Raw genomic sequence first — 22,212 nt, forward strand, 5'->3', positions numbered from 1 at the left:
CACACATTCAGTCCAGCGGGGAGGGATGGCCCAGGCCGGCCAGCCCACAGCAGAGCAGCAAGTTTACCCCTGGGTCCCCAGCACAGCCCTTGAGGCAGGATTCCCAACCCCGCCAGCACTGGTCCGTGACATCCCTCACACTGTGTTCTTCTGCTTAGGGTACAGTCCTTAGTAAGCAAGTTACACACAGGGCCCAGCTCACAGAGCCAACAAGGCGAAACATAGTGGCTGAATAACAAATGAACTGATGAAGTATACAGACACACATTCATTACTTTGTTCAATTCTCACTACAAGCCTCCAAGCAAGTACTGTTATGTACCCCCATTTTACAGGTACAGAGTCTGCCAGCCCTGCTCAGATGACGGCTCCGAAAGGCTAGTGTCTTGCGAGAGGTCACAGAGTAATGCCCAGCCTCTATCCACCGGCCCAGCCCAGCCTCTGTCCACCAGCACCTTGTTAGATGTTAGCAGCTGAGACTCCAGGGTGTTGTCCCCCAAGGCCTTTGCTTCTGGCTGGGAGATGTTACATTTTAAAAGCTGACTCCTCAAGACCAGAAAGCCTGGCAGCCTCACACGCTCCCTGAGACAGTCGGCGATGTCATCACTGCTCAGTACCTGGGCCGGGTCAAAGCTGATGTGACTTCCCGGGGCCCCTCGGACAATGAGTCCTCAGCAAATATGATCTGATTGACTCGTAAGCGGAAAGGGAGGGAGGGGACAATACCACGATGCAGCTGCGGACTTCCACCTGTCGGTTACTAAAGGAAAGGTCAAGATATGGAAAAGAGATGGCCTCTGTCTTGCTCCCTCTACAGTGGGTTAGCAGCCAGCAAGCAGAGGCTTCCTGGATAATTTCCCAGATCTCCTCGCTCCTCCAAGATTTCCTGAGGCCATGAAACAGCAGGTAGATCCATTCTTAATTAGCTTTCGAAGTTTACCTTTTAAAAATCGATAGCTACATGAATATTTATTGAACACTCACTAGGTGTGAGGCATTTGCACCGGGCCCTGGAGATACAAAGGGGCTCAGGACAAGCACAGACAGAAAAGTGGGTGCAGCTGACAGGCACACCTGGTCCAGTGAGGACAAATCTCGCATCCTTACTGCAGGAGCCAGAAAGAGACGTCTCCTTGGAGATCAACGTGCAGAGGAGTGCAGATGAGAGAGAGCACTAAAGAACACAGGGGTGTCTTTGGGTGAACTTTGACTTTTTCAACCAAGAACAAGGACAGCATTAGCCTACTGCTTGAAGTAGACCAGGGTGTTCACAGAATGGCTCAGAGACTATTCCATTCTGTTTAGAGCAGAAAGGGGAAGGATATCAAACTGGAGGTGGCAGAGCACATATAAGAGAGGGGACAGCTGCCTGAGGTGGGGTGAGGTATGGACAGCTGTCACTCACTTCAGTGAGCTTAAACTTCTCCAGGCTCCGACAAAATACCCTTCCTGCCCAGCAGGAGTTTACAGATAGGGTCTCAGAGCTGTTGGAAATTTCTGAGAAATCCTAGGAAGGAGAGAAGTATAGGAAGAACAGATGGGCATATTTTATTCCCAATTTTTAAAATAGATTGGATTCTGAATGGGAATAATTGGATACAGAATCGATTGTCAAACACATTGCTAAGCTCTTGTAAAGGAACTTGGTCCTCACAGATATATCGGAACATGGGCTCTCAGGAGCAAATTCCCTTAAAGATTCAGGCTAGCCCTAGCTGGTTTGGCTCGGTGGGTAGAGTGTCGGCCCGGAGACTGAAGGGTTCCAGGTTCGATTCCAGTCAAGGACACATGCCTGGGTTGCAGGCTCAATCCCTAGTAGGGGGAGTCCAGGAGGCAGCCGGTCAATTATTCACTCTCACATTGCATCAAGAATTTAAATTCAGTTAAAATAAGGGCTCCTCAGAATTCTCAGTATCTAAGATCCTTCTAACCTGAAGGAGGAAAGCAACGGTTCATGGGCTTCCTTTCATCAGCAGCGAGACAATCTGAATGGCATACCACATATTGCAGACAGGGCTATTATCCTACAGGACAGGTAGCCCTGTTTGCACATCAAACACAGCCCCAATAACTGGAAACCACCCTGGCTGGTTTGGCTCAGAGGATAGAGCATCGCTCATGGACTGAAGGGTCCCAAGTTCAATTCTGGTCAAGGGAGCATACCTGGATTGCAGGCACAATCCCTAGCCCTAGTCGGATGCCTGTAGGAGGTAACCAATTGATGGTTGCCATTCTGTCTCTCCCCCTACCTTCCACTCTCTCTAAAAATCAATGGGAAAATATCCTCAAGGGAGGAGTAACAAAAGAATATAATAAGAATAAGAATAATCAGGAAACCCATGAAAAAGCAAATATTGATACAAGCCAAACAATTGCAGAATAGGCCATTTGGGTTCCTCCTCCCCGCTTCTAGTAGGGTGTCTTTCTCACTGTGAACCAACCAGATGGGATCCCATTCTTTCTGCTTTCATCTCTTTTGTCACTTCTTTACAGGGTGAGTTGCATCCTTCTATCTGGGGAAACCCCAAATTCTAAGCAGCCCAATTTAGTAAAGACATTAGAGCCTGTCAGCATTGTTGGGTCATGGGGTTGTGTTTAACTGTATAAGGAACTGCCAAACAGTATTCCAGTGTTTACACCAATATTGGTTGCCGTATAGGGGGTGGAACTTAATTTGTATTGCCTAGATGAGCAGACAAAGTGATGGGCACCTTTTTATGTGTATTTTGGCCATTTGTGTATCTTCTGTTTGAAGTTTTTGCCCAAATATTTATTGTCTTTTTTACTATTGGGCTATAGGAGTTCATTACATATTTTAGATACAAGCCCTTTGTCTTCTATACAGTAACTGCAAAACTTCTGTCCCAGTCTGTGGCTTGCCTGTTCACTCTTCAAATAGTGTCTTTTAATAAGCAGGTTTTCATATATACTTTTGTTCCTTTTTAAAAATATATTGTGATTGATTTCAGAGAGGAAGGGAAAGAGATAGAAACATCACTCATGAGAGCAAATCATTGACAATAAGCAGATTTTTAAAAAATTTTATGAAACCAAAAATAGCAACCTGTTGTTCGATGATTATTAGCTTGTGTGCCCTCTTCTAGAATTTTTCCCCATCCCAAGGTTGTGAAGATATTCTTCTGTTTTCTTCTCATTTAAAAAATGTTGTGGTTTTACCAATAAACAGCTTAAGGTGTATGATTCATTTCAAATTAATTATTGTGTGTGGTGTGAGATAAGGTTTAAGATTCATTTTTCCCACATACAGACATCCAGTCATTCCAACTCAACTTTTTAAAATACTTTTTTCCCCCATTGAAATGCTTTGGTACCTTTGTCAAAATCAATTAATCGTATAAATTTGAGTCTATTTCTGGACGATTTATTTTATTTCATTGAAATATTTGACTATACTTATGCCAATACCAAACTCTTGTTTACTTTATAATAAGTCTTAAAATCAGGTAGTATGAGTCTTCCAAATTTTCCTTTTTCAAGTTTATGTCTTAATTTACATTTAAATGTTCATGTAAGTGTCATAAACCTGCTGACATTTTGATTGGAAATGCATTGAACCTATAAATTAACTTGGGGAGAATTGAAATTTGGCTAACATTGAGTCTTATAATCCATACACATTGTATATTTCTCCCTTTATTTATGACTTTTTTAGTTTTTTCACAAGTGTTTTATCTTATATTTTCCTTTTTAGTTCTAGAATTTCAATTTCTACTTGTTTTTATTTAATTTTAGTTCCCATTTCTCTCCTAAAATATCCATTTTTTATATTATTTAACATATTTATAATAGTTATTTTAAAATATTTATCTGATCATTCCAATAGCTGGGTCATCTGTAGATTGTCTGTGTATTTTTCTTCATCATAAGTAGCATTTTCTTGCTCTTTGGCACATCTACTTTTAAAATTGTACTCCAGGAATCATGTGTAGAAGAGCAGTGGAGAATGGAGCATGATTTTTTTCCCTTAGTCTTGTTTATGCCCCAGAGTTGCAAGCCCTTTCTTCTGTCCTGTGGTTTTCCGTCTTCCCGGGAGTGAACCGAGCTGCAGCTTTGTTCACATTGCATTTGCCTGTGATTTGCCCAGCTCCCAACCACGTTCCTCTGTTTTCTTGTTTACCTTTGACTTCAGCTCTTTCAGGGCCCCAGAAGCTAAAAACTACACATTTTTTCTCTGCAGAACAGCCACCTCCCACTGATGCTGTCTCAGCACGATTCAGAAAGGGAAGATGAATTTACTGGGGTTTTTATGGGTGTGCTTTTGTGCCACTTTATTAAAGTATTGCTTGTCAGCAACAAGCCCGCCTTTCTTTGCCCTCCTCTGTGCTACTGGATCGTACGGACTACGGTTCTCCCCCCAGGGGCAGGCTGTCAGGGCCATCAGGAGGCCCTGGAGACGCTGCATATAAGAAGGGCCTTTCCCCCTTCTCCTGCTTAGCGTTCCTGTTGGTGGCAAGTGGCTTTGTCTGCAGGGGTCCTGGCGGTGTTGCTGGGACAGGAGGGCAGTTCTCTAGTTGGGCAGCAGACTCTCCAGCGTGTGTCCACACTGTCCCCGCAGAGGTCTGACTCAGTTTCCTCATACTTCCTTTCCCTTCGTCCTCAGGGATAGTTGCTGTTCTCTGCAGTTATCATGCTAGAGCTCTCCGCTCCGCTCTCAGCAGCTAACCACCTTTCGCACAGTTAGCAATTCTGTAGAGTAAACCTGCCCGATCCAAATTTCTGGTGTGTTTTTATGTCTTCTGACTGAACCCAAGGGTGTTCCAGGTTCCAGCCCCTCCCTAGCTGCACCCACTGTCACAAGCATGTCCACTCCTCCATCCCAGACCCAGGCCACACTGTCACTGGTCCCCACTCCTGCAACCCCTGCCCCCCTCCCTCTCAGGTCTGGTGCACTCCCCGTCAGCCTTCCAGACGGCTCACCGAGCAGCTCCTTGGGGATCCCCACTCCTGCATCTACCGCTACCTGCCCGTCCCCCAGGTGTGGGGGTGTGACCTCTCCGCTGTTCGTTTTTCTCGGGGAGATAGTTCACCACGGTTTATGGTATCCGTCACTTTGGGCCAATGCTATGGAAAAGAACCGTTTCCTTTTCCAGCTTATTCTTATCGTTTCCCAGGACCAAACGTCTTTCGCATCCTTCTGTATCCTACCTGGGAGCAGAAGCCTCTAAGTCAGTGGTTCTCAACCTTTCTAATGCCGCGACCCTTTAATACAGTTCCTCATGTTGTGGTGACCCCCAACCATAAAATTATTTTCGTTGCTACTTCATAACTGTAATTTTGCTCCTGTTAGTGAATTGTAATGTGACCCACAGGTTGAGAACCGCTGCTGTGGAGCCTAAGACCATCGGAAAACACAGATATTTATATTACGATTCATTCAAAGGGGGAATAGGAGTGAGAGTGCACATTAAAGGGTGGGGAGAGTTCTTACTTTTTATTATCATCTTCAATGGTTCACTCATTCATTCAACAAATATTGGAATTTCAATGCTACCATGGGCCAGTGTTCTGGACACGAAGACTGTAGTATCAACAATAACAGAAAGTCTCTGCTCTCATGGCACACAGATTCCAAGGGGAGAGACAGACAACAAGCAAACACTGGGTAGCAAGCCAGGGGTGACACTGCTCTAAGATAGATCAGTCTAAGGGGGGTAACGGTGGCAGTGGAGGTGCTCTGTGTACTGATGGTGGGAAGGCCTCGCTCCGAGGCAGGGCGGGGGACGTCCAGCCTGCAGGCCACATGTGAAAGCCTGAGGTCTGGCCCTGCCAAGACAGCCGCAGGCAGGACTCAAAATTCAACAGACCTAGGAGCTTTTCATGGTGACATCAATTTATAGTAAGTGAATTATATTAAGCGAAGGATGCTATAAAGATCCAAATAGTCCTTGGCAGAAAAACGTTCCCTGTCCCTGCAAAGGATACTTAGCAGAGGCCTGAAGGAAGTTAGAGAGTGAGACATAGAGCTGAGTGAGTGACCGGCAGAGAAAGTGGCAAGGGCGAGAGCCCTGCTGTGGTGTGCGTTTGGTGTGTCCCGAGCAGTAGGAGGCCAGGAGACTGGGCAAAGGGGAGGCCAGGAGACTGGGCACAGGGGAGGCCAGGAGACTGGGCAAAGGGGAGGCCAGGAGACTGGGCACAGGGGAGGGAGAGGAGGTGAGAGAGAGAATGGGGCCCCATAGGCACTAGGAGCACTGGTTCTCCCCCTGAGCGAGGGGCGGGGCCACCACACATTTCTGAGCTGAGCAGAGAAGTGACGTGGCTCACGTGCAAAAGGCTCACTCTAGCTGCTGTGTTGAGAGCACAGCCACGTGGGTTCTGTACAAATTTGCTTATTTTCATTTTAAACATGCATATGTGTATGTACAACTTGCATAACTCAAAAAGAATAATTTAAAAATAAATAAAATAACCCTCAACAGCTTGCTACAAAATTAAGTCATGGCAGAATGCCCACCTTGTCTGAGTCCAGGCCCCACGGGAAGTCAAGGTGGCCCAGGGCTTCGCTTCTCAATTTTCATTTCAGCCTTTCAGATGCAAGATGATGTCCAAAGGGGAGGCCAGAAGGGCCAGAAGAGAACGTGCACTAGATCCCAATTGCATTGTGTTGCTTGAGCATTCTAAGGAGACCTCATAGTTGGGATCAAAACACAACACATTATTTCATACCTGTGGATATGTGTACCCACATCCGTTTACTTTTTAAAATTAGCTAGCTCTCCCCTGACTGTCTAACTGCAGGGCCAGGTACATCATTCCATGTGCCTCGCCCACTAGAGGCGCTCAATAATTACTCGTCAAGTTCACGAACAAATGTCAATAACACCACCACTTGGTTTCCTCACTGACAGAGTGAGCCCCGATAGCTGCCCTCCAGGGCCTCACTTGGGAGGCTCCGCTCCTTGGTGCCGGCCATCTGGAGGCCCACCTCTGCACACAGTCCTCCAGGCCGAGCCAGGCCTCCACAGCCAGCACTCGCTTTCCTGGAGCGCCGCAGAGATGGCTGGCTTTGAGTATGGAGTCCCCACCCTTGCCTGGCAGTGGGTCCCTTACCTCCAATTACTCCCACCATCTCCCATGAATGCCCAGGCAACCGGTGAAAGAAATGGGGAGGAAGCTCACTGCTGATGGGCTCTGTCATGTCCAAGGCCACATCACTGACCTGGGGGCAGTTGCCACGTCTTTCTCTTTGGCTCTTTGTCCAGTGGCATTGATAGGCGGGCAGAGCTTCCTCTCCACCCCATTGCCATCAACCAGCTTGTTCTGTGGTAGAGAGTTGTCCCTGGCCAAAGCCGGTTTGGCTCGGTGGATAGAGCGTTGGCCTGTGGACTGAAGGGTCCCAGGTTCGATTTCGGTCAAGGGCACGTACCTTGGTTGGGAGCACATCCCCAGTAGGAGGTGTGCAGGAGGCAGCTGATTGATGTTTCTCTCTCATCAATGTTTCTAACTCTCTATCCCTCTCAATTCCTCTCCGTAAAAAGTCAATAAAATATATTAAAAAAGAAAGAGTTGTCCCTGCACCCTGGCGCCCAGGTGCTCCTAGGCATGCATAGCCAGCAGCCGGTGATCTTCATTAGCAATCAGGAGGGAGGAGAGGAAATGTAAACGAGTCCTAGGGGATTGGAAAATTACGTGATGAAGTATTTCTACGCATTTTCTGCCTAATACCCATAAATTTCGGGGGCCACGCGTGCTAACAGCTTTTGATTTATGATGTCTTTATTTTTGCATTGTATTTAAGCCAAATTGTGAAAAGGTAACAAGAGTAAAAAGAGCCTCTTAAAAATGCCTGGAGATCCATCATGGGGTTAAGCCCTTTCTGTCAAGCTTTGCCACCACTTTGTAAAACAAGGGCTCTGGTGCTAACAGCCGAGGAGCTAATTGGTATTGGACGCCAGCCCACCGGGGGCCCTGCTCTTCTCAGGAACATTTTCCTTCCCTCTCCCAGCCCCTGCCTCCAGTAAGACCTTTTAATGGCTGCTGAGGGCAAGGAGGAAAGCACGCCGTGGGTAAATGTTGGGGGGCCAGGTCTCACTCAGCTGCCTTGACACAGAGACATTCCCAGGATCTGTCATTAAAATGCCTGTAGTCCAGCCAATACGCCCCCGTCCCATTGCCCAGGGGTTGCAAAGCTCCCTGCTAATGCTGAACACAAATTAATAAAATGCTGTGTCAGCCCTTCTTGTCCCATTACGATGTTATTGTCATGTTTATTTGCACAGTTCCCTGTACAACACTGGCTGGAAAATCTAACGAGTTAGGCTCTCTCCTCAGCTAGGCTCACCATCTCCCCAGGTGGCACCCATAAACTTGGCAGTTTGTGCTCACAGCAACTCCCCCCACCCCCCAAGACAAGCCATTGGGGTTCTGGCCCTGGATGGAGACATTCTCTCAAACTGTAATTATCTTCCATTTATGCTACCGTAAAATGAGCAGGTTGTTTGTCTCAAAGAACAGTTCCATTATCTTAGTTTACAAAAAAAAAAGTTAAGCTATAGCATTTCCATAAATTCAATCCAGTCTGAGGAGAACAGAAACGCAAACTTCACCTGCAGTGATGTTATAAATCACGTTAGCCTAATTAGCCTTGATACCAGAATGAAGTTTCCTTCTGCCGTCTCCCTCAATCATCCCCTTCCCACATTGCGTCAGCCTGGCTGCCTGCGTCCACACTCATTGCAGGAGACATGTGTTCCTTAGAGTAATCGAAATTTGAATGAAGACAAAAACAAAACAAAATAAAAAAAAAACCATCTCTTTGGAATGTTTGTCTGGGAAGGGAAGATATATTAGTGTTGTTCTTGGCAACCACATGGACATACACTGATACCTTCCTTCATCCACAGTCATTCGGCAAGAGGAGGTTAAAGATCTAAATGCCCTACAAGAGGGGGCACAGAGGAAGTCTGTGTGAAAAAGCGGGGTCAGGGGAGTCATGTGTAAGTGATGTCTGGAAAAGCACACAGAATCTTATCACCTGGAGAGCTGAGGGAAGCTCATTCCAGGGCATGGAAATAGAAAGTGGACAAATGCAGAGACTCTGTGAAGGGCAAAAACCTCCTGTGGCCTCTTCTTATTTCTACTTCTCCCTATGTTTATAATATAATACATATGGTGCACTAATACAGTTGTATGTATGTAATTATGAATATACATGGGTTAGAGATGTGCCCTCAAGGAGTTGTTTATAATGAAGAACACTGTCCAAACATTTGGCAATGATTGATGTAAGCAATGGAATCTTTCTGAGATATTTAAGCAGTTAAGTGACTAGAGGGGATCTGTGTCTTACAGAGATGACCTTGGCGCAGTGCATGAGGTGGGTGTATGGAGGGGGACTGCAGGCCGAGAGGCAGGGCTGAAGGCCATGGCTGTGATCCAGTGAAGGGGCTGTGGACGGCCTGAACAAGGGCAGCAGTTCAGGGGTGGAGGGAGAAAGAAATGAAGTGTAAGAAACGCTTGGAAGTAGCATCTATTAGGACTTGGTTAAAGGCGTGGCGTGAGGAGAGCTGAGGATTCTGAGACTGTTGTTTTGGAGAGCTGAGAACGCAGTTTGCATGCAGACAGAATAAAGGAGAACGAGAAGATGTGGGGAAGGGTGCAAATGATGGGCCTGATTTTGAAAATGAGTTTAGGGCGCCTTTGAAACATATAGATGGAGATGTCCGTTAAAACAGTTAAAGTTTCATCCTGGAACTCAGGTAGCTAGCCAAGCAAGCCTTTGGGCTCGTAACCCCTTCACATAATCACCCGTTTCTGTCCATATATCCCTAATCCATCTAGAAAACTTGAAGAGCTCCTTGCTATGCCAGGCCCCATGCTCACCTGGTTGGGGGGAGGGGCAGTTAACAAGCAGAGGCCATTCCTGGCTAAAGCAGAGCCACCTGGGGCATGGGCTCACACAACAATCTCAATGAGATCACTATCAGGTGAGGAACCCAAAGCCAATGGGCACTCGCTCTCACAACCTCTCACTGGGGCCTTCCCTACACTGCCTGCCAATTGGGACCCAGAACCCACTGGAAATCTTCAGTCAGGGGCATTGGGTGTGGTGCGGGTAAAGAAAGCCACCAACAAAGGCCCCAAGACAAACTCTGAGAGCTAAGGGGACCCTCGTGGTGCTTTCTCTCAGTGCCTGCGATGTCAACCGAAACTGTGACAGGCCAAAGTCAAAGTCAATTCACACATCCAATATGAGTAAGGGGAAGCAAGTTCTATGTTAGGAGCAATGCTTGTTCAAGCTTCTCCATGCCCAAGCCTCACACATGGCCTGTGCCCAAACTGCTGGAAAACGTGGCAGGTCAGTAGACAACGGCTTTGGCCAATGAGTCAAGAAGGTGAGGTTTATGTCCTAACCTGATCCTGAAGCAAGATATTTAACTTACGGTACCTCAGTTTCCTTGCAAGGACGTTTGTCAACCACCTCATGGAAATGTAATACAGTGCATCGGAACATCCATTTTAAAACTCAGGCCACAATAATTGTTATTCATTTTCAGCAGGTTGATCTCTCGGGACTTAGAGGAAAATTCAAAATTGAAAAATTCAAGAAAATCTAGTTAAAGGATGATAATAAAATTAATACGTTTCACTCAGATAGAATCTGCAGCCTCAAGACTCCCTCTGCCAACTGGTGCACAAAGCATTTGGGGATTTCCCTGACCACCTGGGGGGCGGGGGGAGGAGAGAGGGACATGTCACTGGAGAGGTAAATGCATAGAAGGCACAGGTGAAGCCCTGTCAACAGCATAAGCCCTGGGGTCAAGACTAACTCCACCAGTACAACCTGCTGAGTTTCATCATTTTATGGACTTTGTGAGCTTGCACTGCTGCGGGGAGGAGAGAAGGGGAGACTTCAGTTGCCATTGAAAAGGGATGTGGAGACATCCTGTCACCTCCTCTGCCCCAAGGGGAGAGTTGGAACCTTTGTGAAGAATATCCCTTGGCCATCTGGAGCGAGTCCAGCAGCAATGTGACTGACCTGACATGGAAGGGAAGATAGGTGTTTGCTAAGTCATAGGGGACCATTATGAGGCACATTCGCCACTGATAGTTTACAGGGAAGTGCATGAAGGCTGTTAGATGAAATCTGAAGATAAGCACTGTTATGCAATAAATTGTATGCCCCCAAGATTCACATGTTGAAGGCTTGACAAGCAACATGACTGTATTTGGATATAGGGCCTCTACAGAGGCAATTGAGGTTAAATGAGGTCACAAGGGGCGGGCCCTGGTCCAATAGATCTGAGAGGAAGAGGGAGAGACCAGGGGTGCAAACACACCGAGGAAAGGTCGTGTGAGGACACAGCAAGGTAACCATTTACAAGCTAAGAAGAGAGGCCTCAGGGAAAACCAAATAGCTCGGACTGCTAGCCTCCAGAACGGTTAGAAAATATATTTTTGTTTTTTAAGCCGCCCAGCCTCTGGTGTTTTATGATGGTTCCCCTCGCACACACGGGCAGGCACTAAGAACACGTTTTCTCCTCTAGTGCAGGAAACAGATTCCTGCTGTTTTGTTCCTGTAGATGTGTGATCAAAATGAACACAACTTGTTTTGTGAACGTGCTTTTCTTTGGTGCATTTTTGTGCTTCTTTTTGGGTCTCGCAATACAAGTCCACCTTCCTGCTTCGTCTGAGACCTACACGAGTCCTCCTGCCCCGGGAGGAGGCCTCCATGCCCTCGGACAGCTGCAGAGAGGTGAGGGCACACCTGGCCATGCGGGATGGCAGCACATTGTGTGAACTGCCTCAATCCAAAGCCGTTGATTGTGTCTCCGTCAATCCCCCTGAGGCACCCTCGCTGATTTTCTGTTCTGCAATAACACTTCAGGCCAAAAAGTCCAAACAGATAAAACTGTTGTCCTAAAGATGTTTGTCCTACTTCTGGGGGCAGTCTGGACACAAATCCAGAAAGTAGAAAGTGGGTCCGTGAACTCGTGAACTCGATGGTGGCACATCATCCAAACAAGCAGGGCCCCAGGGGCACATGAACATGTCCCGCTGTCTTCACGGCCATGAGACAGGGGCTATCAGTGACGTCACAGCATATACATCACAGCTAAGCTCCTTGCAACCACTGAGGCAGACTTAGCATCAGGGAGACAGGGTGTCGAAGGACCAGACTTCCAGGGCAGACGTTTCCTCACTGGAGGACCAAGCTTGCTGTGACGTGAGATCCTGTGTGGGAGCCAGCAGGGACCCTGACCTGCAGCTGCAGCTCTGTGGGCAGCCCAGGGCAACAAGCGGCCAGCTGTGGGATGCTGGGGGACGGCCACGCCAGAGGGGCAGCTGGAAATCTGAAAGGTGGCTCAACCTTCCCCGGAATTAAGAGTCACCCACAGGGACCTGCTCTAAAAGCAGCTCAGAAAGCTGAAGGATAACTCTCTCAGGAGAAATGATGCGAAGGACTCAGAGGATCACAGTCCTGAAGAATGAAGCAATACCAAATCCTCAGGCCAGAGACAGGGACAGTCTAGGGCTCAAAGGAGTGTTTAGCAAATACAGATCCGTAGATACAACCTGTGCAGCATTTTGCTGGACATCACCTCTGATGGTGACTTTTAAAAATATATTTTATTGATTTTTTACAGAGAGAAATGGAGAAGGATAGAGAGTTAGAAACATCGATGAGAGAGAAACATCAATCAACTTCCTCCTGCACACCTCCCACTGGGGATGCGCCCGCAACCAAGGTACATGCATATGCCCTTGACTGAACTCGAACCTGGGACCTTTCAGTCCACAGGCCGACGCTCTATCCACTGAGCCAAACCAGTTAGGGCCAATGGTGACTTTGATGTGTCAATTTGCCTGGGCCACAGTTCTGAGTGTGTCTGGGGTGTGTTCCTGTATGAGATAACACTTGCATCGGTAGACTGAGTGAGGCAGTTTCACCTCCTCCAGTGTGGGTGGGCCACATGTCATCTTTAGAGTCCAATTGTGACATGACACTGATTCTTCTTACGTTACGGGTGTGGATGGGTTATGTGATCTGGGAATTTCACTTCAGGATTGGAAGCAGGGAGTTAAACAACATCTGTAATAAAAAATGAGGGTGGAGCCTGGCAGGACCCAGGGCCTAACCGCTTTAAAAGAAGTTTGCTGTGGATCAAACACGTCTTTCCAAGTGGAAACACCAGGGAATCATTTCCTCTCTGGAACCGGCTGGGCCTGGGAACAGCCCCGCCGGCCGGCGGGAGCAGCTGGCTCGGCTGGCGGGCATAAAAGAGCTCTTTCTCCTCCGGCCTCGCAGGTGACAGACACGGAAGCCCCGTCGGCGGTTCAAAGCCAAAAGAAAGACTCAGCAAACGTCACACGGCCAGGTCACCCTTGCCAAGCTGTGTGACGGAGCCTCGCTTTCCCTAGCTGTACCATGGAGGGGAAAGCAGCCCCTCCCACCTTGACTTCCTGTTTGGATTAAATCGGGTAAACAAGATCCAGCCTGTCTAGTGCTTCCCTCAGCAACCCTGAGCCCAGGATGCTCAACAAATGGGAGCATGTGATTCAGTATCACTGTACAGCACATCACAGTGTGCAAAGCCCCTTTCCATAGACGGTGTCCTCTGTATGTTACAGACGTTACCCGAAGTAACCTTCCCAACCACCTCTGAAATGTTAACCCTATGACGTCATAGCACCGAGAGTGTGCCCGCTCTTTCCACAGCACCGTGCGGCCTCCACCCTGCTGAGATGATCTCTCCTTTAACCATTCATTCCTTCGTTCCTTCATTCATTCAATAAATATGTATTCGGCACTTGCTGCATTCGAGGCACTGGGCCTCCGCAGTGGGGACCGACAGGAACAGCATCCCCTTGGAGGAGAGGAGGGGAGGGAGCTGGGCCACCCTACTTGTCCTGGATCACACGGGTAGCCTCTGAACTGGCTTTGGCCACTGGAAATCCATGCTGCTCCGTTTATGTGTATTCTGTGTAGCTCTCGGGCCAAAAGGACACCCTTAGGGGAGAAAGTCACTGGAGGAGGAAGCTGAGGGGAGCTCTGCAGGGAAAGGAGGCCCTGCTCACTGCGGGAGAAAGGGGCCACCTCCTGAGCAGGGAGGCTGTGCCGCCTGCATCCTTCCAAGGGCCTGGGGACACCGGAGGCCTGCCCTGGGAGAGAGCCTTCACGCCGTCAACACCCATTCAGCCTGAGAGCTGGACTCACTCAGAGAACATTTCTCAGCGTAGAGGCTTTCTGCTTTTTATTCTTCCCATCAAATGTCACGCATTTTTGCTCCACGCTCATTCCTTCAGCTCGTGTTTTCACCTTCCACCGTTCACAGAGGGGTGAGCCGCTGGAAAACGGTCTAGGGCGTCAGTGGTTCCGTGGGCCCAGGGAAAATGCTCCCAACCTGCCCTGAATCTGTAGTTTCAGGAACGAGAAAGAAACCCTGGAAACTGACCAATCTACTAAGTGCACAAGCAGAATACAGAAAAATCTTGGCAAAAGTGTTTCCTTAACTTTGGGTTTTCCTTAGCTTTGTCCAGGAAGTCATGAGACCCACACTGTCCTCCGTTTGAAATCTACGAGGGCCAGCCTAGGTCTTTGGCCACATGGAATTTCTTTTTTTCCTTCTGGCAGGAAAATGTCAAATAGAGTCATGAAAACTTATCTTGTGCCCAGAAATATATATATATTTTAAATGATTATACTTCTAATTTGTTCCGCATTACTCTGGTCTCAGGCCAATTAATAAGAACCCAACTTCTTAGCACTTGACCTTAGCAGAAATTTGGGCTAATTCCAAGGGAAAAAAGTACAAGACAAACTATTCTGAATGTCCCTTTGCCTAACTCTGCTGTGTCCTTCTTTACTGGGTTCTTGCTTCACAACCTGTAACTAAAAGTGAGGGCGACAGAGAGAGAAGGCCACTCCTCGATGTCGGCACCCAGCACTGGCCCCACACATTGCCACATATATCCCACACCAGCTTGAGCTTCTAACCCAATTCCCTGGAAAGGGTCTATACTCACCTGGTCTCATTAAGGCAGCACACATGGTACAGCTCCTCACTGTGGGACCAATTACCGGTAACCATTTCCACATAGGCACCAAAATGACCCCACCGTACAGTGTGCCCTCATTATCGATGTTAAGTACTTAATTATGTTACCAACACTCCGAATGAAAGCTCTATGGTCACGTTGTGGGTGGTGATTTCAGACATTCGAACAAGCTGGGGTGTGTTTATTTTCGCCATTCCCCTGCTTTGTTTGTGATTTGTGCGCCAAAATCTAAAGCTATCCACAGCTTTCCACTTGAAGAGTTTTTGCAAATGAGCTGTGAAAGTGACATAATCAGATATGCCTGAGCATCTTCTAGCATCTGAAAGAAAGAGTTCCCCGTATAAGGGGAAATGCACCGATGATTGGCTTGAACCCCAAATCTCATGGCAGACTCCACAGTACAGGCAACAAGGGCAACAGCACGAACCCATGACCTTAGGGTCCTGAAGGCTGAACAGTGACAGAAATATATCCCCACAGTGGAGTTCTGTACTGGTCAACAAACCCAATGACATTTTTTGAGGTATGCTCTTTGGGATAAACAGCATATCTTAATGGCTAATTATTTGATTAAGCCTTGATGTCACCCTCATTTCCCAGTAGGGAGGGTACTAAATCCTAAAGGACTGTGAAGGAGAGAGGTCAGCCTCTTTCTTGGAAAGCCGTCAGGAAGGAGCTTGTGATTGGATAGAAACGGTTAGGCCCATAGAATTGTTTAAATTACAGGACCTCCAATCCTGTCTTCCAGAATTGGCTTTCATCTGTGTTTCTCTTTTCAGATCTCCCTTACCTCATTCGCCAAGGCCACCATAGCCTGTCGGAACAGGACTAAAGTCCCGAGGCAGCCCCAGAGAGCCTCGAAGGCTGCATCCATTTACTCCACAACACACCGCTGAGGTTACCACCGGTCCGATGGGTGGGCCTGGCTCCTAACACCAGGGAAAAACACACCGCTTGGTGTTCAACCCTGATTTTCCTCATCAGTGATGCCCGGAGATGACTTGTGGCAAATGTGAAAAGGGAAACAGAACATCTTTCCTTCAACCCAAAAGAAAAGACCCGTTAGGGCTGAAAGGGGGCAGCCTGTGCTACGGTTAGCTCTCACTGAGCCCTCTGTGAGCTGCAGAGGGTCCAGGAAGGAGAGCCATGGCCAGGTCCGCTTTTGGAAGTGGGGGATGGGGGAGACACTCTCTCTCCTCTGAGCTTCATCCCCACACCTCTTTGTTCAGTGCCGTTGCCCATGGGTTGGACTGGGACCCAACCAGAGTAATTCTTTGCTCTCCCCAGCTTAGCTTTTGTTTCCAGGCTTAGTGCCCATCTTCACTGAAGGGCTGCATGTTTCCTTAGCATTACTTCTGAGTCAAATGTTTTGTCTCGAAAGAATGATTGGATTGAACTTAACATCCAGTAAGTCTGACAGCATTCCAGACAATGACCAGCACAGAAAGAAAAAACGGGCAAAGGCCTTTGCTAACAAATATTTAGCTCCCAAGAGTTGAGTCACCGTCATGGGGCTGACCAGACATCACCCCCTTTCAAAGCACGGCGTTGACGCCGTTTTTCCCTGGCCTGTCATCTTCTCCTCCCGGCCAACGCCGCTCCTGTGCTTCTGTGTCATCATCCTTACGAAGACGGCCAGGCCGCTCCGGGTCAGCCGGGCACCGTCCTCCAAGGGCACAGCCGGCTGCGGGAGCGTGCCTTCGCTTTTGAAAACCAGCCACTCTGGGACTACGTTCCATTTATCTGACCAATCAATGCAGCTGCCAGGAAGGAAATGCAGGTGTGCCTCCCCACAAACAAACATGAAGGGGGAATGTGTCTGAGCTGGTGGGAAGGGAGGGCGGGGTTCAATGGTTTTGTGCCACCAGATTCTCCAAAACGCAACTGGTCGAACGTGACAGTGGCAACCCCGGGGAAGCTCGAGGGGCGGGTCTCAGAATATATCCCCATTACCCCAGGGTGTCACACGGGCTCCGTGGAGAGACTTTCCAGCTTGGTACACCCCGAACAGCCACAGGGGAACACATTCCTGTCTGTCCTAAACTGTAGTCCACGGGGTAACAGCTGTGAGAAGTGGGAGGTGCTTCATCTCCTCCATGGTGGACACATTCTCATTTATTCCAGGACACACACGTCCTGCCTGCTGCTCCTCTCCATCCCACCCTCCTGATGTTCTTGGGATGTTCTTGACGGTCAGAACTGCCAGCTCACCCGGCAAAGCCTTGTCACCAGCACCCCAGCCTGGCCAGCTCTCTTGGCTGAGAGAAGCAAGAGCCACCAAGGCTAGCATATGAAAACCCAGAGGGAGGGGAGGAGAGAGCTCTGACTTCTGAAGACTGACTGCACCCCATCACCACTCGCCTTCCAGACACTGTGCACTGTGGCCAATAGCAGTGCCACTCATCAGGCTGCCCCTAAATGCCACCCACCAGTGACAGAGAGAGAGAGAGAGAGAGAGAGAGAGAGAGAGAGAGAGAGAGAGAGAGAGAGAGAGAGAGAGAGAATTGTGGAGCAGGCTGCTCTGAAATGCCCAGTGCTCCTGTACTCCTCCGGACATTAGGATGTGGAGGTCAGAATAAGCCAAATTTCAGTCTGATATGGCCCTTCTGCCCTGCAGCTCCTCTGCTTCGAGTCTCCATCTCAATCTTGGCATCGGACAAACCGCCGTGAGAGTGTGCAGAAATGTTAAGGAGTGAACCTTTGCCAGAACCAAAACCGAGTCAAATGCAACAACAATAAAAACACACTTAGGACCTCGTGGGCTTGCAGCCAACACGCTGGAACTTGGTGTACGCGTATCAACAAACTCAGGACTCGCCACAGCGACACGGCAGAGATCCTAGCAGAAATTTATAGCCCAGACTGGAGCCGGGCGCTCTTGCAAATGCAAAGCTTTGTTGTCGCTGTGTTTCTTTTTGTTGAGGGGAGGCGGGGGAAGACAAGGAAAATAAAGAAAGAGAAAGCAACAGATTTAAATGCAATCCTAGCATCTCGGAAATTCTGCGGTGACTTGGGCGATGCCAAGGTCTTTGAACCTCGTTGGAAAATGTCACAATCGATGTTTGAATTAAAAGCCAGTAAGTTTGCCAGGAGACCGATTGTTTAAAATTGGCAGCGTTCCAGACAACTTACGAGGCGGCGCGCTGCCCCGGGCTGAGAGAAAGGCTAATTCCAGAGCAAGTTCATTATCACCGTATTGATAAAGGGGTGATTTTTAAAGCTCATGGTGTGGTTTCTGCGACGTATTAATTAAAATTTAGAGTATTTTACTAAGCACACTCGTGGCTTCTGTTGCATTATTTATGCCCCATACCGTTTGTGTTTTCTCCGGGGGGCCGTGCTTAATCCCCGGTTCCTCCTCACCTGTCTGCCCTTGAAGGCAGCAGAAATAATAAAAACAGGCAAAGCTCACACTAGCCTTTTGGGAAATCACAGAATTAAGAAGCTGTCCAAGGAGGCACTTCACCAAAACTCACTCCTAGACGAGTCCAGTGTGCCCACCCAAACGAAGAAATACGTGTGCTCACGGCCAATGGCCCGGCTTTCACAAACCGCTTCTCCGAAGTGCTGGGCCGAGTTTTATGCTCTTTGATAATTAGATGGGAAAAGTCTTCCTCATCTTCTGTCTTCTCCCCTCACCACCACCCCCCCCCACCCCCCTGTCTTTCCCACGGCGTCCCTGAACAAAAGCAGAAAGCAGGGCAAAGAGGAGCAGCTGGGGATAAAACTGGGGGCCGCTGGCATCTGAAGCCCCCAGCCCCACAAGGGCGTGATGCTGAGGCTCCCAGGGGTGCAGGCTGGGTGGGCCCCTCCGGCGGAGCTCTGCGGGGCCCCGGGGAGCGAGCTCCCAGCTGCGGCCTCCCCTCAGCCCGCACCCACTGCCGGCTCTCCCAGCTCCTAAGAGGCAAGCATGCAGAGGCGTGGTGTGTCCACCCGGCACGCCAACTGTAAAAGCACCTGCAAAACACTCCTGTCTAGCTCCCCGCATGTTCGGACAGGTTGCTTCTCTCCGAGCATCCCTCGTTTTGATGTAAGGGAACTTCTGCCATGTATGTCTTGAAGAATTTGAGATTGAAAACGGAGACGAACCAAATAAAAGCCACCACTCCCTGGGAGCGTGGGTGCAGCCTGATGCTCACACACCACTTAAAAGTTGACACATTTTCTACCCTTGCACCTGGAGGCGTCGCTTCGTTTCCATAGTGAACGTGCTATTGAACATCTGTAAACATCATCTTTTTTCGAGTTCTCCTCGGCCAGCAGCAGGTCTGCGGGTCTCACCTGCTGCTGGGGGGGGAGGGGGGGGGGGGACAGGCACCAGGAACTAGGAAGTGACACTGCACCCCCAAAACAGACCGGCACCAGCCGCAGAAATCACTCTCCTCTTGCTTTCCTCACTGTTTTCTTTCCCCTCACCCCACATCCATTTTTACTTATTTGTTTATTTTTACTTTTTCCAGCAACATGGAAGTCATTTTGGAGGCACAGGAAAGAAATGTAAACACGTTAAAACATCAAAGAGCTGCGTTTTTGTGGGGTTTGCCATGTTCTTCTAATTCCACAGAGCAAGCAGATGGACAAACTCACCAACATAGCAGTCTCTCCACAGGCACAATGTAAAGAGCGAAAGAGCACACATCCGATTTTTTAAACTACGTCGCAAATATGTTTTTAAAAAGTAACGGTTTAGAAACAAAACCGAAGCACTTCCCTGGCGGTCCTAGACTAGCCTCCCCTCTGCCTCCGTGCGGTCCCGCAGGCTTTCCTAGGCCATCCCCGCCGGCCGCTCCGCCTCAGCCCGCCTGGCTGCCCCAGGCTGCCTCACCCCCAGCCCCAACAGGACAGAGCTCGGCGCAGGCAGCCGCACCCCGGGGTAGTCCACGGCCAGCTCCCTCACAGTTACTAATGCTTTCACTCCAAATATTGTTTCCTTTAAAAAGAAACGAGCCATGCCGAAACCGGTTTGGCTCAGTGGATAGAGGTCAGCCTGCGGACTGAAGGGTCCCGGGTTCGATTCCGGTCAAGGGCACGTACCTTGGTTGTGGGCACATCCCCAGTGGGGGGTGTGCAAGGGGCAGCTGGTCGATGTATCTCTCTCATCGACGTTTCTAACTCTCTATCTCTCTCAATTCCTCTCTGTGTAAAAATCAATAAAATATATTTTTTTATAAAGAAAAAAGAAAAAAAGAAACGAGCCCTAACCGGTTTGGCTCATTAGATAGAGTGTTGACCTGCAGACTGAAAGGTCCCAGGTTCAATTCCGGTCAAGGGCATGTACCTTGGTTACGAGCACATACCCAGTGCGGGGATGGGGGGCGGGGGGGGGCCGCAGGAGGCAGCTGATTGGTGTTTCTAACTCCCTCTCCTTCTCCCTTCCTCTCTGTAAAAAAAAAATCTATATAATATATATATTTAAAAATTATTTTTAAAAAACAAAAAGAAAAAGAAATGAGTCATGGGAAAGAAAAGAACTATGTCTCGCTTTAAAAATGGTCCCTCTGGTTGCAAAGGAAGGAAAAACAGAGTAGACAACCAACATCTCCGTCCGGAAGCACCTGGATTCCTTCCTCAGGCCACAGAGGCTGAGCCTCGCCAGCAGCCACCGTCTCGAAACGCCACCGACGGCCTCACCTCCTGAGGACCAGCCCGGGCACAGCCACGCCGGCCGCCCCGCGCTGCCGGTACAGAGAACTCGGCCGGCACCTCACATATCGGCCCCGTGACTTCCATGCAGCCAGCACCTCACCTTCCTCCCAGTCCTCTCCTGTCAGCACGAAACCCGGAGAGGGAGCCTCGTGCCAACAGGAGGGACATATGGCATCGGGTTCAAGTCACACCGGGCCCCCACCTGGGACAGAGGTGGCTCTGTGTACTTGAATTTGGGAAAACTGCTCCTGACACGCCATAGTCACCTGTGTGTTTTTTCTCCAAGAAAAAAAACTAACCAGCACCAGCAACTAGCAATAAATAGTATTCTCATCCATCCTGGGAAATCAGGAAACACCAGCACTAAACCCGTAAAATATTCCATCAGGTATACAAACAAAATAAAATTCCATTTAAAACGCCACTCTTGCCTTTTTCACAACACGCTGATTTCAAACATTACATATTAGGTAAATATTTTTATCCCGAGACATGCTAAACATGTCTTTATTTTTTTTTTAAAAAAAAAAAAAAAAAAAAAAGCAAAATCATCATTTTAAAAATAGCTAACCGTTTATTTGAGTTCACATTTCGGGGGGAGAAAAACAACTTTCAACGGATTTCAATGCAGAGTTAAAGAGCAGTGACCACATATCCCTAAATGTATCCACTCTACGATTCTCTGCTTCGTCTTTCCCCTGAGACCTGATGGAGAAATCACACATTGTATCTGGAGTAGAAGGTGCTAAAGTTACCTGCTGCCCCTGCCGTCTGAGTGCAGGACATTCATGCAGCGCCCGAGCGGGAGGGAGGCATGCCCCCCGCCGAGCTGAGCCCTGAGCCAGGGAACCTGTCATGCTGGCAGCGGCCAGAGCCAGACCCCGTGCCCGCAGCACACCCTCCGCCTGTGTGTCTCCCTTACCTACAGCGGGTGCACCAGAGCCTGGTCGGGTTCGTTCCCAGGCCGGGAAGGTCGGCTCAGGAGGCAGAAGACTTTCGCTACATACACACCGAGTCCTGCAAAAAGCTACGCGTCCGCCCGGGTGTCAGTGGCTCACAGTTAGTCTCCAGCAGCCCCGCGCTCCGGCTGCACACATCTCATTAGACTAATGCATTCAGCACAGGCAGAAAACTCGATTTACCATAGCTACAGCAATGAATTTCCATTACGATGACAGCTCCAACCACATCATGTCCGGAAAACCAGCCAACCACTGGCTTTTAAAGAACACACACATTTTACATGCAGAAAACGCGAGGTGCGCTCGTGTGTGTGTGTGTGTGTGTGTGTGTGTGTGTGTGTGTGTTTTCCGTGTTTCCTTCCTCTTAGCAGCCCAACTAAGAGAAATGTGTGCAGTGTAGCTTTTCGCCGACATGAGCTGCAAGGTAATGACACTTCTGCTTCTCTGGTAGTTGCGTCCTTGTAATAAACTGAATTATGTCACAATTGTCAGAAGGGGTGTTTCCAACATTTCGGGGTTTCATTACCCCTCCTCTGTTGCCATAGAAACCAGACTGTAACATCGTCTCTTTGTCCCAGCCCTGCAG

General features: G+C 48.8%; 1 protein-coding gene across 8 annotated transcripts in view; it reads right to left on the bottom strand.

Moving 5' to 3' along the window:
* SCML4 (Scm polycomb group protein like 4) overlaps positions 1–21,907 on the bottom strand; it is a 76,649-nt gene extending 54,742 nt beyond the window's left edge. For 6 of the 8 annotated variants that reach the window (XR_014795578.1, XR_014795581.1, XR_014795582.1 and 3 more), the window contains exon 1: positions 21,587–21,787. The gene's annotated coding sequence lies outside the window, so the exon portion shown is untranslated. The other 2 variants (XR_014795579.1, XR_014795580.1) reach the window with 2 other exon arrangements.
* Between the last annotated feature and the right edge of the window lie 305 nt (positions 21,908–22,212).

The sequence above is a fragment of the Pipistrellus hanaki genome, assembly GCF_964339955.1.
Source record: "Pipistrellus hanaki genome assembly, chromosome: 7".
NCBI lineage: Eukaryota > Metazoa > Chordata > Mammalia > Chiroptera > Vespertilionidae > Pipistrellus > Pipistrellus hanaki.